This window comes from Meles meles, chromosome 2 (assembly GCF_922984935.1).
Source record: "Meles meles chromosome 2, mMelMel3.1 paternal haplotype, whole genome shotgun sequence".
Classification (NCBI taxonomy): Eukaryota; Metazoa; Chordata; class Mammalia; order Carnivora; family Mustelidae; genus Meles; species Meles meles.
Window position 1 is genome coordinate 170,574,671 of NC_060067.1, and position 16,857 is coordinate 170,591,527.

Consider the following 16,857-nt stretch of genomic DNA (forward strand, 5'->3'; position numbering starts at 1 on the left):
TATTCACACTTTAAAGAAATACAAGGCTGATCTAGCCTTCAGGTGCCCATTTCTAGTGATAGGGAGAAAATAATCGTGATCAAAAAATAACTTCTACTTTTAATGAGCTGAATGATGATCTCCAAAAAGAAGCATCCACATCCTAATCCCCAGGATCTCTGAACACTACGTCACATGCACAGAGAGTGAATATTACCTTCTGTGGCAAAAGATGTGGAGTTAATGATCTCCCGAGGGAGAGCTTATCCTGGATTGTCTGGGTAGGTCCTAAATGCAATCCCATGTAGCCTTCAAGAGAGAGACAGAGCGAATGCTGACATAAAAGAAGGAAAGGCTATGTGATCAAGGAGGCGGAGCCTGGAGTGATGTGGGCAAAAGCCAATGAATGCCCAGAACTTCTAGAAGCTACGAGAGGCAAGAAATGGATTCTGCCTGGAACCTTCTCTGGGATTCTCCTTCAGAGTGAGCACAGCCCTGTTGACACCTTGATTTTAGACCTCTGGCCTCCAGAACTGTGAGAGAATGAATTTCTACAGTTTTAGGTCTCCTAGTCTGCGGTCATTTGTTACAACAGCCACAGGAAACTAATATACACTTCACTGAATTAATATATGCTAGACCTTATGAGAGCATGGCACAAGAAATTTGACCTCTACCAAAAACAAATTTTTGTTTCAAGGTAAATACATTTCTTTAACATCTACATTTTAAATACGTGTAATTGAAATACACTCCATATCCATTTTGCAAGACAGATCTACATCACAGTTCTCCATTCTCATTAGGATTTAAAGCTACTCAACCTGCTGTTTCTGTAAGGTAATTTCCCATCTGGAAAGATAAGATGAAAATTCTTACAGGAATCCTTGTAGAGATAATGAGGAAAAGGATGATAATGGACTACTATTCAAAGATCTATAGTCTTTAAGCAAAAATAGCTCTTTGAAGAATAGTTACTACAACTCTCCTTCTAAGAAAGGGAACACAAAGCCTGGAAAGAGTGAGGCCCTTAGCATGGAGCCATTTGGATCTCAGGTATCTCCATTCTGGCTCAGAGCCCTTTGCACAGCAATGTGTTGCCCACAGAAGGGTGAGAATGACATTTTCAATTCACCCATACTCTGCTCTTTTTCCAGGAACAGGGGTGAATCTTCTCTGATGACGTGCAAACATCTGGTCACCTTTAAGACTAATGTGCAATATGGGGTTGGACGACAGACTGTTGCAACTCAACAGTCTCAACCCTCAGCTTGATATAGGAAAAAAATTACAAACAAAACCCCAAAATTATGCACTGTGATAAGAAGCCAGTCCTTCTTTGCTCAGAACCAAATTTCTACCAGCACAAAAAGGAAGCCTTAGGGAATGGTAAACATCAATTCTTCAGCATCAATCAGCCAAGACAAGGAGTGAAATGATCTGCCTGGAACCCATCCCAGGTAATATCAAACAATCTAAAACATCATGCCTTAATGAGCGTGGGTCAGTACTGCCATCTTCCCATTAAAGAGTACGACAGACAGAGAGAAAGTGTGTCCATCAGGACCAAAACTTTTAACAACCGGAATAAGAGGCAACTTTCTTAATCTTGGTATTTATAAAATCCCACCACAGGCATCATACTTCCTAGTGAAATGTTAAAAATGTTCCCTTTGGGATCAGGAATAAGATAAGGATGCCCATGACCACTCCCTTCAACACTGTACTCAAGATCCAAGCCTGTACAGTAGCACCCAAAAAAAGAAAAAGCAAAAAAAAAAAAAAAAAAGAAACATTATAAGGAATTGCAAAGAAGAAATAAAATAGTCATTATTTACTGATGTGTGATTATATCTCCAAAAGGGCCAGAAGAAAACACAGATAAAATATAACAATAAATAGGGGCACTTAACAAGGTTGCTAGATACAAAACTCAATATGGAAAAATCAACTGTATTTCAATCTACCAGCACAAACAGTTAGAAAATATTAAAAAATAAGATAGCATTGACTATATTATCTAAAATACAAAAGTACCTAGAAATGGATTTAAGAAAAGATGTGTAAATCCAGTAACTAGGAAAATTACACAATTAAGACAGGGTTTTCTAAAAGTAACTCAGGTGTATAGATAGGTTTTAGTTTCAACAAATGAAAGAAAAATCAACTGAATACAATTATCACCATATCTTCTTATCCAACCAGTGCTTTCAGGGGTTTTTGTGGGGGGGGGTGGTTTTTGTTTTTTTGAGACAGAAGGAGAGCACGCACATGAGCAGGGTTGGGAGCAGGGAAGACAGAGGGAAAGAGAGAAAGAAAGAATCTTAAGCAGATTCTACAGGGCTCAATCTCATGACCCTGAGATCACAACCTGAGCTGAAGTCAAGAGTCGGACACTAGCTGACTGAGCCACCTGGGTACCCCCAAACAATGCTTTTTGAAACCTAGACTATCTTGATATATCATGTAAGAATTCTGATCAGAGAGTGCAATGTAGGTTCTGGGGTAGACTGAAATTCTTGTCATTATCCCATGTCTTAACCAAACATTGAAGAGACATTGGAATTTCCACACCATTACTCTAATAACAGTGAAAAACAAAAAGATATTAAGTCCTTTAATGTTATAATAAGGATATAGAAAAGTTGTTAGAATGTAAGATCTAAGGTGGCATTTTCTGGATATTTATAAAATTTCAGCACATCAGCACTCAGCCAATCCATTTAGAGTAAGTGGTCCAAACCAATGGATATATACCAGGGTCAATTCATCCTTGTACAGGAATTATTTAGAATTTCTGCCTTGTTTTTTAAGTCATTCCCTTGTTGAAGCCTCCTTTAAATGTAGATGGAATGGACAGCTTCCCTTAATGTGAAATTTATCAAGTACACTTCTCAAAATTTTCCATTAGCCTGAAAATATCAAAAGTCCAAGCATCAGTGGTTAATTCCTTTGAGCTAAGACACTATGTCACCTGGAATCCATTTTCAAAAGGAAAACACTTCTTAGAGGAGGTAACATGTAACATAAAGCTACCACTATCCAATTTTAACACCAAACTTAATTTCCCTGACTCACAAGCAAGATTTGGGAGAATCTTCTGATAACAGAGAGGGGGAAGGCACAGTACTTTGAGGGAGAAAGATCCAGAGTACATGGCGCTACCATTAACCAGATGGGCTGGCACGGCGAGGTATCCTGGAAAGTACAGAGCTAATGACATTGCAGTGTTACAGGAAAAGTGAGAAGACACTAGAAAAAGCAAATGCATCTGAAAATTTAGCTGAGGACACAGTTCTGCTATCAAGACGTGTTGAAGAGACTATTGATGATGGTACTTTTTCATACCCTGACTTGCACAGCTGATGACCTATTCTCTATAGCACCCTAGCGGGCTATGGTAAACCCATAAAAGCAGGGGTTGAGTTTAATTCTCTTACAGACCCCAGAGCACAAAGAAAGCACTCTGAACCCAGCAGGCACTCAGTAGTATCACTTAGTGAATTAAAAATTCATTTCAAAACAAGTAACTGAGTTCTGGGGGATATAAAAATTGCATTTTTAAACTAGAGCTAGCTTTTTTTTTTTTTTTTTAATTTTAAGTTGGTTGCTGACAATACCAAGTGTTGCCAAAGATGTGAAGCAACTGGAACTGGCATCCATTGCTGGTGAGAGTCTAAATTGACATAACCAATTTGGAAAACTGTTGATTAGTGTATTCTAGAGATAAACATAGACCTGCTCTATGACCCAGTAATTCAAGAACCAATATCCCCCAGAAAACACATACAAGGATATTTATTCATAGGGAAGCTTTTTTCGTAATAGCCAAAAATTAGAGAACACAAAACCATCCATCAACAGTAGAATTGATAAATTGTAGTATAGTCATACAATAGAATATTACCCAAAAAAGATCACACCACTGCTATACGCAGCAGCATATAATCAATCTCACAGACACAACATCTTATCATGCCATTTATGTGAAGTTCAAAACCAGGCGAAACTCATCCCGGATGTTGAATTAAATCAGAGGTCCAAATAGTGGTTATTTTGCGGGGAGGAGGTATTAACTGTGAAAGAGGGGTAGAAAGGAAGCCTTTTGGGGGGCTAGATGTGTTCTAAAAACTGATCTGGAAAGTGATTATACAACTATATTCATATGTACACTTCACAGAGCTCTACACTTAAGATTTGTGTACGTTGTATGTGTTTACATAAATTATGCCTTATTAAAAAAGCAAACAAGAAAAAAAGTTGGCTGTTTTCCAATGCTTAGTATTTATTTTAATCATTTTAATTAAGGGAAGCCCATTTTCTTTAAGCATATCATTGCTGTTGGCTATAATTTGAATGTCTGAACACTTGAAACACTGGGGAACAGCACTTATCTCCCCTACACAGATACATACTGTCTGTCTCGGACAGTTTGTTCCTCATTAACATCTAAAAGGAGCCCTAATCAAAATCCAGACATAAACAGAGAGCAAGAGGTAATGAGGACAGGCACAGAAATGAGCAGTACTTCCAACTTCATGGCAGGGTTTAAGACTGTAGCTCACACTATCCCTGAGGGTTCCAGTAATTTAATAAGACGTGTACAAAGATGTCTCTGATTCTTGAAGCTCTACATTTGATATGCATAAGACTCTCATCTGCTAAACCCTCTGTCTTACATGAGCCAGTCCCTAGCTAAAGGTCTGTTATGCAGGGAGCATGGAAGTCTAGCATGAGAAGCACTTGAGAATTATTACTGACCTAAGTAAGTCTGGTGTCTGTCTACCCGGCACAAATACAAAAAGCTCCTGAGAGGGGCATCTGGGTGGCTCAGTGGATTAAAGCCTTCAGCTCAGGTCATGATCCCAGGGTCCTGGGATCGAGCCCCGCATCGGGCTCTCTGCTCAGCTGGGGGGCCTGCTTCTTCCTCTCTCTCTGCCTGTTTCTCTGTGATCTGTCTAATAAATAAATAAAATCTTAAAAAAAAAAAAAAAAGCTCCTGAGAGCAGTCAGAAATCATAACTAGGGGAAGTCACTGTCAGCTGCCATCTTTCTTGACGGACTCCTGTGGCTAATATGGATTTGCACTCCTACGAGGACCGAACACTGAGGCATATTCTTATTTTGTAGGAGTAGTTTCATTTCTTACCAATCCGTGCTTCCAACTGATGATTAACCCCTCCTTCTCCCAGACAGAAAATATTTCCAATGTTCCGGTAAATTTTAATACTGGCCCAGTGAGTAAAATTCAATATATATGCAAAAAAGTAATAAATATATTTTAAGTTAATGATTAAAACAGGAAGAAGTTTTTGTGTTTTTTTTTCTTAGTAACGTCAGATGAAAATTAGCACTATCTGAAAAAAATCCTATTGAAAAGCCACAGAGAAATGTATTACCTTCAGCTTTCACAGTGGAAGCCCATGGAAAATGGCTATTTTAGCCGCTGACTTTTTAGAGAGCTTTAAAGCAAACCTACAGTCCATCAGCAAACTAGGAATAGAAACCTTTGTTCTTTTTGCTACCAGACAATGGCGGCCTGAAAAGCTAATTTACAAGATATCTGAATATCTTGGATGAAAATACTGTAAGTTTTCTGTGGTGCCTGGATAAACTGGGTTCATTTCAAAGTATGTAGATTAAAACTGCTTGCTTTATTTTCACCAGCAAACAAGTCATTACATTATTTTTCCCTTTAGTTGACTTCCCACCTGAATGGGAACACAGCTATCATCATATGTCACATTGTAATTTCGTATTTTAAATGGCTAGATAAATCATCTACCATCAAGTGTTTTCTTCATAAACAGCAGCAATAAGAATAGAAATACTTCCCCTTAAAATAATAATCACATGTTCACACGCTTTTTTAATTTTAGAGTTCCATCTCCCCCGCTGTCATTGAATTGTAGAGCCGTTTCCCAGAAGACGTAAATGTTTACCTATCTATAAAATTTTATCTTCCCTGATGAAAGAGATAAAAACTTTAAAATTCATGCCATTAATTTTCTTTCTTGTCATTCTTCATAGATATGATGCAGTGAAAGAAGAGTAGCATTTTAGGCTTACCACTGATTCTAAGAGGAAAATCTCAGTAATTTTCAGAAGAGGTTAACACAGGAAGTCAAGAAAGGAAAAGGAAAAAAAAAAAAGAAAAAAGCAAGAAGATTCAAGAATCCCTTCTGGCAAAGAGCCTTACTGATGATTAAGACCCAAACATCAAAAGGACAAAGTCTTCTTTGGTCAGCAAAAGAATCACTTATATATATGTATTACTCACAAAGAACAAGGTTTAATTCAATATATTATATTATTTCAATTATATATATAATAAAACATATAAATATATCTATTATATATTATAATAATGTAATAATATATATTATAATATATAATGAAACATATATTATAAATATATTTATTATATATTAGTTATATATAAGTTTATAATATATTTATAATATTTATAATATATTTCTTATATATTATTAAATATATATTATAAATCTATTTATTATATTATTACATTATAATATAATAGATATATTATTCAATCAATATATTATATTAATTCAATACAACATATTATTTCAACAGGTCATATTAATTGTATTTATCCAACTACAAATAAACAATTTTACCCTTTGGGTGGATAATCTCAGTTGCCAAAGTTGTAAAGCACACTTCCTAAGCAAAGGAAGGAAACTGGGTAGCAAATGCTAAAAACAACATTTCATAAAGGCTCTTAAATGTTTACACAACATACCATTTTATTGTTTGAGGTCATTTATGACAAATCCACACTAGGGTTTTTCAGGGACATGCATAAATAACAAATGACACTATGTTTCATTCTGTCCAGGTTAACATAAGCAACTTGAAATGAGATACAGTGGAGTACCTTCTCTAGAAAACTGCCATGGTCCTAAAAATATTTACAAAGCAAGAAGACAGGTGCACCTAGGTGGCTCAGTTTTTAAGCGTTTGCCTTCAGCTCGGGTCATGATCCCAGGGTCCTGGGATCAAGCCCAGAATTGGGCTCCCCGCTCAGCGGGGAGCCTGTTTCTCCCTCTCCCACTCCCTCTGTTTGTGTTCCCTCTCTTGCTGTCTCTTTCTGTCAAATAAATAAATAAGACCTTTTTTAAAAAAAATAGAAAGCAAGAAGACAACTCAAGGGATTTAAAGTCAAAATTGTATCTGTTACAGCCTGTGGAAATGATCCTAAATGAGGAATACACAGAGGACGCGGGATGAAATGAACAAAAAGCAGGTTTGCACCTCCCACCAGCAGGTCACGGAACAGGATGCACTCCTACCACGTCAGGGTTCTGAGGTTTTACTTTGATTTCAAGACATAAAAAAGACGAAGTCAGCTCGGTCCATCCTCTTTTCACCTAGCCAGACCCAGCAAACTAGCCCTCACCCACTCCTTAAGTCCAGCGTTGACTGCCTGGGCAGCTAGTACGTTGAACAAGCACAACTATAGAATGGGATCAAAACAAAACTCCCTCTGCCCTTTTTTTTTTTTTTTAAAGATTTTATTTATTTATTCGACAGAGAGAGATCACAACTAGATAGAGAGGCAGGCAGAGAGAGAGAGAGGGAAGCAGGCTTCCTGCCGAGCAGAGAGCCCGATGCGGGACTCCATCCCAGGACCCTGAGATCATGACCTGAGCCAAAGGCAGCGGCTTAACCCACTGAGCCACCCAGGCGCCCCTCTCTCTGCCCTTTTAAAAATCGGTCAGGGGAGGTGGACTTCCCTTGCTCCTGATGAAAATCTGAACAACAGCCAGATCCTCTCTGCTCACTCCTACCTCACTGAGAGTCACAAAATGATCTTAATTCAGAGATTAGACTTCCCAATCCCTTTTTGTTTTTTTAAAGAAGTGGGGAAGGGGGCAGAGGGAGAGGAAGAGAGAGAGAATCTTAAGCAGGCTCCACGCTGGGCATGGAACTTAAGGCGGGGCTCGATCTCACAACCCTGAGATCATGACCTACTCTGAAATCAAGAGTCAGGTGCTCTGACAAATGAGCCACCCTGGTGCCCCTTTCCCAATCCCTTTTAATAATTCATACTCCAAATCTGACTTAGATTCTATCCCCCATTTCCAGGGCTAGGCTGGATTCAGACACGTAGTCTCGAGGAGGGGGGTGGATCAGGCTTTCTTCTTTACAGCTGCTGATCCCCTCAGGTGCTGGGATACACGGAAGGAAGAAGAAAAAGCAATAAGAAAGTTTGTACTAAAACTGATTCCATCAGCGGTTGGCATCCATTCCTGAGCCTGCCAGATACTTAAAGCTCATTCTTCCTATATGGCTTGTTTAGTGGGTTCTTGGGAGATTCTCATTGCTGGAAACCTCTGTCCCTTGACCTGGGTGAACTTGTCTCAGTGCCATCAACCTCCGAAACCCCATAGGGTCTGGCATCTGTTTCTAGCCTCTTGCTCCTAGGGGCCCTCTTCACGGCCCAATTTATCTGACAGAATCCAAGAAGACACACTGTTCTCCCATGTGTGTGGTTTACCTCTGGCGAACAAATAATAATCATTTAACCTCTCTTGGCTCAGCAAACACAGAGTACAGGGCAAAGCCCAAAGCCACCAGTCAGCCCTCCTCAGGCCACCTGAGGTTCAGGGCCCCACTGCAGTGCCCTCCAGTTGCCCAGCCCAGGGCTGGGGCAAACAGCCGGCTGCATCCACAAGCCTCTCTCCTCTCCTTAGTCTGACCCGTTTGGAGCTGTGGGTCTGTTTTCAAAACTGCCTCGTCTGCCAACTCATGTCTATTGACTTTGGATCCCTAGTGGAAAAGGCAATTTTAAAGTTCCATCACAACTCGCCTGTATAATTGGAGTGGCCAAAGACGCTCAACTGATTGAGAAATAAACACAGTGGTTTTATTTTTTTTCCAGCAACTGCTATCACCAGCTGCGCACTGTGTACCCTTCCTCCCCTTGGGAAGCGAGTGACTTTTATTCTTAGCCCATCCCAAGACATTTGATCACTCTGGGTTATTAAAGTAGTGCAGCATATACAACACCACCTACCAAGTACTCTTGTCTAAAAATGATTCATCTGAATCTAACCAAGTTTCTAAATCTACCTACTGGCTTCTAGACAATACCAGGGATAGGGAGACAAGTTATTTGCCACCATTAGTAAGTAAGAAGTCAAGAGGGTGAAACTTCTTATAGGACAAATGAAACTGCTTCTCTAACAATTTAATGTCATGAGCGGGGAAGAAAGTGAAATAGGGGGAAACATAATAAAAGAGACTCACAAAACACCAGATACCCAAATGCAAAATGCAGGCCTTGCTATACACAAATCTGAAAAACTGTGAAAAGGCACCCCTGAAACAACTGGGGAAATTTGAGTGTGGACTGGACACTGTATGGTAGTAAGGAATTAATATTAATTTTGTTAGAAACCAATACTGGCATAATGGTTTTGTGGGTGGGGCTGGGGAGTCTCTATCTGCGAGAAATACACCCAAAAGTATTTGCATGTGAAAGGACACAAGGGCTAGGATTTGCTTTAAAACAGTCTGACAAAAAAAAATGTTTTTAATAAAATAAAAGTCAGGGAAGGATGTGTGAAACAAGACTGGCAAAATGCTGATACTCATTGGGGTTTGGTGAACTCATGAGAGTTCATTACATTTTACTTTTGCATATATTTGAATATTTTTCATGATAAAAAGATTTAAGTCCATTGCAACATTTCAGCCTCATCCATTCTGGGATCCCCTCTTCCCTGCAGAGCAGGCCAAGCTGCTGGTTCCAGCGGCTCCGGAGGAAAGAGATGGATGGGCGGAGGAAAGGAAGCGGGTGCTGTCTGCCCCCCACGCCCCCGCCCTCTTGCCTGGCTTCACTCCCCTGAGGACAGAGCAGATAAAAGCTTGGGGGACACTTCTCTGTCATTCGTTGTTGTTTTCTTTTCTGGTCGCCTACTCTTTTAATGACTGACCCCAGTCGCAGCTGATACAGATGGACAGGCGGAGACCCAAACAAGCCTTGCTGGCAGGGGTTTCCGTCCTGAGCAGGAACACCAGGGTCTGGTGGTCTGTTGTTAGATCTAATTGCATCTTCCAGCTGTCTCCTAGCTGGCAGCACCCTGTCACCTGGCATTGATATGAGACCCTTTTTAGCCCACCTGGTGACCCAAGCTAGTGTTCCCTGTGTGAGCCAGGGTCAATACTGGCCTGCTCAAGAGGGAGATCCTGTTTGCATATTTCTCAGAAACCGTGAATTTGAGGAAACGGCCTTGTTTCCTCTACAACTGGCTACACCACCATATCCTCTCTCACCAACACTCTTCTTTGTGCTCCGTCAGCACCAGGCAGATCAGCAAGTTCTACAACTCGGCAGGCATCCAATAAGGAACCCACAGTGCCTGCTTCTTGTGGACCTCAAGAGTTGTATGAGCAATCCTCCTGCCCACCTCCTTTACCTCGGCTCAGGAACATGGCAACCTCCAAACCCCATTAGCCTCTCTGATCTCCTTCGGGAAAGAGAGAGAAGGAGCTTCTTTTATTCATAAGGACTGTGTGCAGAAGCCCACCTCCTTCTCGATCCTGGGCATCCTCTTAGCAGCCGGTGGTAAAAGTTGGCCAAACAAGTGTCCTTCTCACACCAGAAGTAGAGTAGAGGCTGCGCGTGGCTCTGGAGCACTTAGACTTCTGTTCTCTGTGGGACACTAGCCCTACTGTGGGGGCTCGGGTGAGAAGCCCACAAAGATCTCAGTGGGCACCTCCCGCCACCTGCAGCTTCTGCTGGGTATCAGGTCACCGTGCCAGGCAATGAAAACACAAGATGAGTGAGACAAACTTGCCCTGACTTTGAAATCACAAGAAACGAAGCAGGGTACACACTCTGCCACTTCCTAGCTGGCTGATTTGAGTAAGAAAATGAAGCCGGGGGAGCCCAGGTGGCTCAATCAGTTGAGCGTCTGCCTTCTGCTCGGGTCATGATCTCGGAGTCCAGGGATCGAGTCCCGCGTCGGGCTCTCTGCTCGGCGGGGAGCCTGCTTCCCTTTCGCTCTCTCTGCCTGCCTCTCTGCCTACTTGTGATCTCTCTGCCTACTTGTGATCTCTCTCTGTCAAATAGATGAATAAAATCTTAAAAAAAAAAAAAAAAGAAAAGGAGGAGGAGGAGGAGGAGATGCTGATGTGAACACTTTGAGTCTGTAACTAGCAAATGAGAGTGGTGTATCAAGATGACCCCCAAATCCTGAATCAATCTCAGCCAACAACTTAACAAACCGACTGGCATCCTAGGAGTCCAGCCCTCTGCTACAGCTAACTCCAAAGTAAAAAGAAGAGCAAGCTGGCGTGCACGATAACTAGATCCCGTAGGTGTGGCTGCACTGAATGGAGCAGTGGAAAAAATTACACCACAGCCCTCCTGGGCTTTCACAGCCCTGGGGCTGGGGCGGGTTCCAGATCAGCCACAGCCTTTTCGGATCAGGGGTGGGTGGGGTGCACCAGCTGCCTCAGAGGCAGCAGGTGCATGCAGGCTGCAGATGCTGCCCTAAGATTCTAGCCCCCTAGCTAGCCACTTTGTCCCTGATGTTCAGAGTAAGAATTTATCACTTCTAGAACTCTCTCAAAAGCCCAGTCCTATTTAGTCAGGCAGCTGAGCATGCTGCCAGCTGAAAGGATGTTAGGATAATCGTAAAGGACATGTGTCATGCTTTGGGACTTTGTGTACACCCTCCCTATGCTTAGGAATCTACCACTTATGATGCTACCACCCAAGTGTCAAGAGACATGTGTTTTCCTAGCTTCTCGTGCATTTTGGGTGAAGCATCAACATCTGCATTTTACGTGAAAAAATTAACTTTTATTTAAGTCACTGTATTTGGGGGTAGCTTTGCCTGTACTCTAAGACACAAGCAAAATGAAGAGATTCCATTCTCCAGGATGCAGACCCTACTATCTCTGTATTATCTTTGCATTCACATTTGTCTCTGAGTGTGTGTGTGTGTGTGTGTGTGTGTGTGTGTGTGTGTGAGATGCTGACTCAGAGCCAACAGACATCACCCTCTCACCCTGCCAGACACATTTCCCAGACAGCGTCAGCCCTGACTGTCTTCATTTTCTCATCTCTGGGCCCCACCGTCTGACTCCTACCTCCCTCTCCACTCAGACCGATCTCTCTTTCATGTTGCTTGCCCTCCACCTCTCACCTTTGGCAAACACCAATCTATATCTGTTTCCTGCATTTGTGAACTCAATTTTCCATTTGTTTGGGTTTTTCTTAGATTTCACATAGAAGAGATACAGTATCTGTCTTTCGCTGTCTGACCTTTTTCACTCAGCCTGATACCCCCAAGGTCTATCTATGTCGCAAATGGCAAGATCTCCCTCTTTTATATGGATGAATAATATTCCACTGAGAGAGAGAGTGGGAGAAACAAAGTGTGTTTCATATTCTCTTTATCCACCCATCAGTGGAAACAAGTGAAGGAGGTCAGAAGGTACAAACTTCCAGTTATAAAATAAGTTAAGTCATGAGGATGTCATGGACAGCATGGTGACCACAGTTCATAAATCTGAACTCCATATTTGAAACTTGCTGAGAGTAAACCTCAAAAGTTCTCAATCTGTAACTCTGTGTGGTGACGGATGTTAACTAGACTTACTGTGGTGATCAGTTCACAATACATACGAATATCGCTCATCATGATGTACGCCTAAAACTAACAGAATGTTTATGTCAATTACACCTTAGCACAAAAATAATAAAATAAACCGTTCTTCCTGAGATCACCTCTGATATCCTTTCCAAAGCCCTGATTGCCAAATCCCAAGGACAGTTTTGAGTCCTCATCTCACCTGACCTGTGATAGGGTCTATCCTGCCATCACCCCCCCTCCTTCCTCACAGAACACTTCCTCTTGGCTTCCTCCCAGCTTCTCCTGGAAAACCCCCACCTCCTGGCTGCTCTTTTCCTCTCTCTGCCAATGCCAACTCATCTACCTTATGGTTCCATGAGGAAGTTCCCAAAGACTGACTCTTGCTTTTCCTGTCCTAGGCAAGCCTATCTACTCTCATGGTTGTTTTTATCTTCTGCCTAAACCTAAACCTGCCTAAAACTCTCTTCAGGCACATTCATCCAACTTCCTACGCCACCTCTGCACTCAAATGTGTTATTGGTTTAACACATCCAAAGCTGACTTCCTGATGCCTCTGCCAGATCCCTCGTCCCGCTATGTCCTCCATATCAGTAAATGGTGCCTATGACCATTCAGATGTTCATGCCAGAAAACAGGGTATTTATTACCACTGAAGCCAATTCTGGCTCACTCCCTTCTGTTCACTCTTCTTTTGATAGCACGCAAGAGCCAGGGGGAGGCAGCAGGGGAGAGAGAATCCGAAGCAGGCTCCAAACCCAGCATAGAGCCTGACATGAGGCTCAATCTCACAAGCCTGAGATCATGACCTGAGAGTCAGACACTTAACTGAAGCATCCGGGAGCCCCCGTCTCTGTTCATGCTAATTCCAAAACACATCTTACGTCTGTCTACTTGCTCCACCTCTGTCCTAATTGTAGCCCAACCCACTACGTCCTTGACTGGACCCCTGCAACAGATTCCTGACTCCTGCCCCTGCTTTCACCCACGCCGCTCCTAATCCACTATCCATAGAGCAGCCAGGGCGAGCATTTTACACCACAAAACCCTGCCTCCTCAAAACCCTGGAGTGGCTTCCAACTGCATTCGAGAACAATTCCAGATTCCTTCGCATGGCCTAAAACGCTCAGCTCCAAGGTCATCTCATGACACTGTCCCTGGCCTACCCTCCTGAAAGCCACGCTTGCTCAGTTCTTCAATTCGACAATTTCTCAGTTTTTCCAATGAATCAGTTTTCTTGGTTCTCACGCTGTTTCCTCCAGAAAGCTCTTCCCCTTCTCTTCGTCTAGTTTATTACTTTTGAGTATGCAAGTTCCCACTCACACTTCCAAAGGGGAATATTTTCTACAAACTTCCCCCTAAATTTACCCTTTTATTCTGTTTTAATAATTATGTTTACTTTTCCTCTGTATAACTTAGAGTTTGTAATTAACATATAGCTGCAGATAGAGGGAAGAGACACAAAAATACTATTTACAAAGGCTCTGCCACTAGACTATAAGATACCCAAGAGCAGGAATTATGCTGAATTAGTTCACAGCAATATATTCAGTTTCTAGCATAATTAATAATGAACAAAGAAAAAGCTAATGAATATAAATAGTATATATCATGACTTTAACCTAAAAATAGTTATAATATTCTTCCAGCTTTATTGAGATATAACTGGTTGTAATATTGTGTAAGTTTAAGGGTCCAACATAATGATTTGATAAATATATATACTGTGAAATGATTAGCATATTACATTTAGTTAACATACTTATCAGCTCACGTAGCTGCAATTTTTTTGCATGTGATGGGAATTTTTAGATCCACTGTCTCAGTAACTTTAAAATACATAATACAGTGCTGTCACTACACTGTACCTCCCATCCCCAGAAGTGGACGTCTGCACCTTTAGACCACCTTCACCCATTTCACCCAACCCTCACCTCCAGCAACTACCAGTATGTCCTCTGTTTCCTTGAGTTTTGTTCTTTCCTGCTCCACATATAAATGAGACTGTACTGTGTTTGTCCACCTCCCTGTGACTTATGTCATTTAACATAATGCCCTCAAGGTTATCCAAGTTGTCGCAAATGGTAACATTTCCTTCTTTTTTATGGTTGAATAATATTACATTACACACACACACACACAGACATGGATACACACACATCTACTTTATCTACTCATTCATGGATGGACACTTAGGTTGTTTCTATGTCTTAACTTTTGTAAATAGTGCTGCAATAAATATGGGGGGTGCAGATATCACTGCAAGATAGTGATTTCATTTCCTTTGGATGTACATCCAGAAATGGAATTACTGGATCATGTGGTAGTTCTATATTTAATTTTACAAGGAATTTCTGTACTATTTTCCATAGTGGCCGTACTGAATTACATTCCCACCAAGAGTCTACTAGGGCTTCCTTTTCTCCACATCCTCACCAGCACACTGTCCTCTTGATAATAGTCATTCTAATAAATGTGAGGTGATACCTATTTGTGGTTTGGGTTTGCATTTCCTTGGTGATTAGTGATATTGAGCATCTTTTCACACGCTGTTGCCCATCTAAATACTTTCTTTTGAAAAAATATCCATTCAAGTACTTAGCCCATTTTTAATCAGATTATTTGGGGGTTTTTGCTGTTGAGTTGTATGAGTTCCTTATATACTTTAGATCTTTACCCCCTTATCAGACATTTGGTTTGCAATATTTTCTCTCATTCCACAGGCTGACTTTTCATTTTGGTTGAGCATTTATTTTGCTGTGCAGAAGTTTTTTTAGTTTAATATAGTCCTACTTGTTTGTTTTTACTTTTGTTACTTGTTGTTTAGGAGTCACATCTAAAAAAAAAATCACTGCCTAGACTAATATCAAGGAGATTTTTTCCTCTATATTTTCTTCAAGGAGCTTTACAGTTTTAGGTCTTATATATAAGTCTTTAATCCATTTTGAGTACATTTTTGTGAATGGTGTAATATACGGGTCTAATTTCATTTTTTACATGTTAATATCCAACTTTCCTAGCACTATTTACTAAAGAAGACCATCTTTTCTCCACTGAATGTTCTAGACTCCCTTGAGAAATATTAGTTACCTAAATACACGAGGGTTTGTTTCTGGGTTCTCAATTCTGTTCCATTGGTATGTGTGTTTTATACCAATGCCATGTTGTATTGTTTACTATAATTTGTAATATAGTTTGAAATCAGACAGTGTGATGTCTCCAGCTTCGTTCTTCCTTCGCAAGATTGCTTTGTCTATTTGAGATCTTTTGTGGTTACATACAAATTTTAGGACTTTTTTTTTCTATTTCTGTAAAAAATGCCATTGGAATCTTCATAAGGATTGCACTGAATCTATAGATAGTTTGGGTAACATGACCCATGATTTCTTTCATCAATGAGCATGAAGTATCTTTCCATTTGTTTGTGTATTCTTCAATTTCTCTCATCAAAGTCTTATAGTTTTTGGTGTATAGACCTTTCACTTCCTTGGTTAAATTTATTCCAAAGTATTTTACTGTTTTGATGCTATTGTGAGTGGAACTGTTCTATTTCTTATTTTTAGGTAATTAATTGTTTTGCATTTAATGGAAATTTTGCTTAAGTGTCACAGTTAAATATGATATTTGCTGAACATTTTCGTTAGCTATACCTTATCAGATTAGAAATGCTCCATTATTGTTAAGAAGCTTTTCATGAATGAAAGTTGAATTTTATTATATACGTTCCTATATCAGTTGAAATAAACACGAGGTTTTCAGATTTCATTGTGAATATGAGTAAATTACAAAAAAGATTTTCTTATGCTAAATCATCCTTAAATTCCTAGAATAAGGAATTCCAGCTAAGTTTTTTTTAGTTGATTTTTTTAAAAAACCTTAAATGATGCAGTTTGCTAATATTTTGTTTAGCAGTTTTGTATCTATGTTCGTAAGTGATTTCTTCCACTCTGTGTCTACAGTTGACCCTTGAACAATGAGATACCAACCCTCCCTCCCCCCAACACGCATGGTTAAAAATCTGCCTATAACTTTTCACTCCCCCCAGAACCCAATTACTAATACCCTACAGTTGACCAGAAGCCTTACCAATAATATAGTCAAATAACATCTATTTTGTATTTTGTGGGTATTATGTCCTATATTCTTTCAGTAATACCGAACTTTTTCTTAATTTTTTTGGTACTTCTAGGTTACACAGTTTGTCAACAAGTTTTTTCAAATTATTTCAAATCTATAAAAAAAAAAA

General features: G+C 40.4%; 1 protein-coding gene across 9 annotated transcripts in view; it reads right to left on the reverse strand.

The window, feature by feature from the left end:
* The window catches only part of CSGALNACT1 (chondroitin sulfate N-acetylgalactosaminyltransferase 1), a 332,179-nt gene that overhangs the window by 154,416 nt on the left and 160,906 nt on the right, over positions 1 to 16,857 (reverse strand). The window contains exon 1 of one of the 9 annotated variants that reach the window (XM_045997366.1): positions 197 to 220. The exons of the other annotated variants lie outside the window; for them this stretch is intronic. The gene's annotated coding sequence lies outside the window, so the exon portion shown is untranslated. Of the gene's footprint in view, positions 1 to 196; positions 221 to 16,857 lie in introns of those variants that run through there. 9 annotated transcript variants of the gene reach the window in all.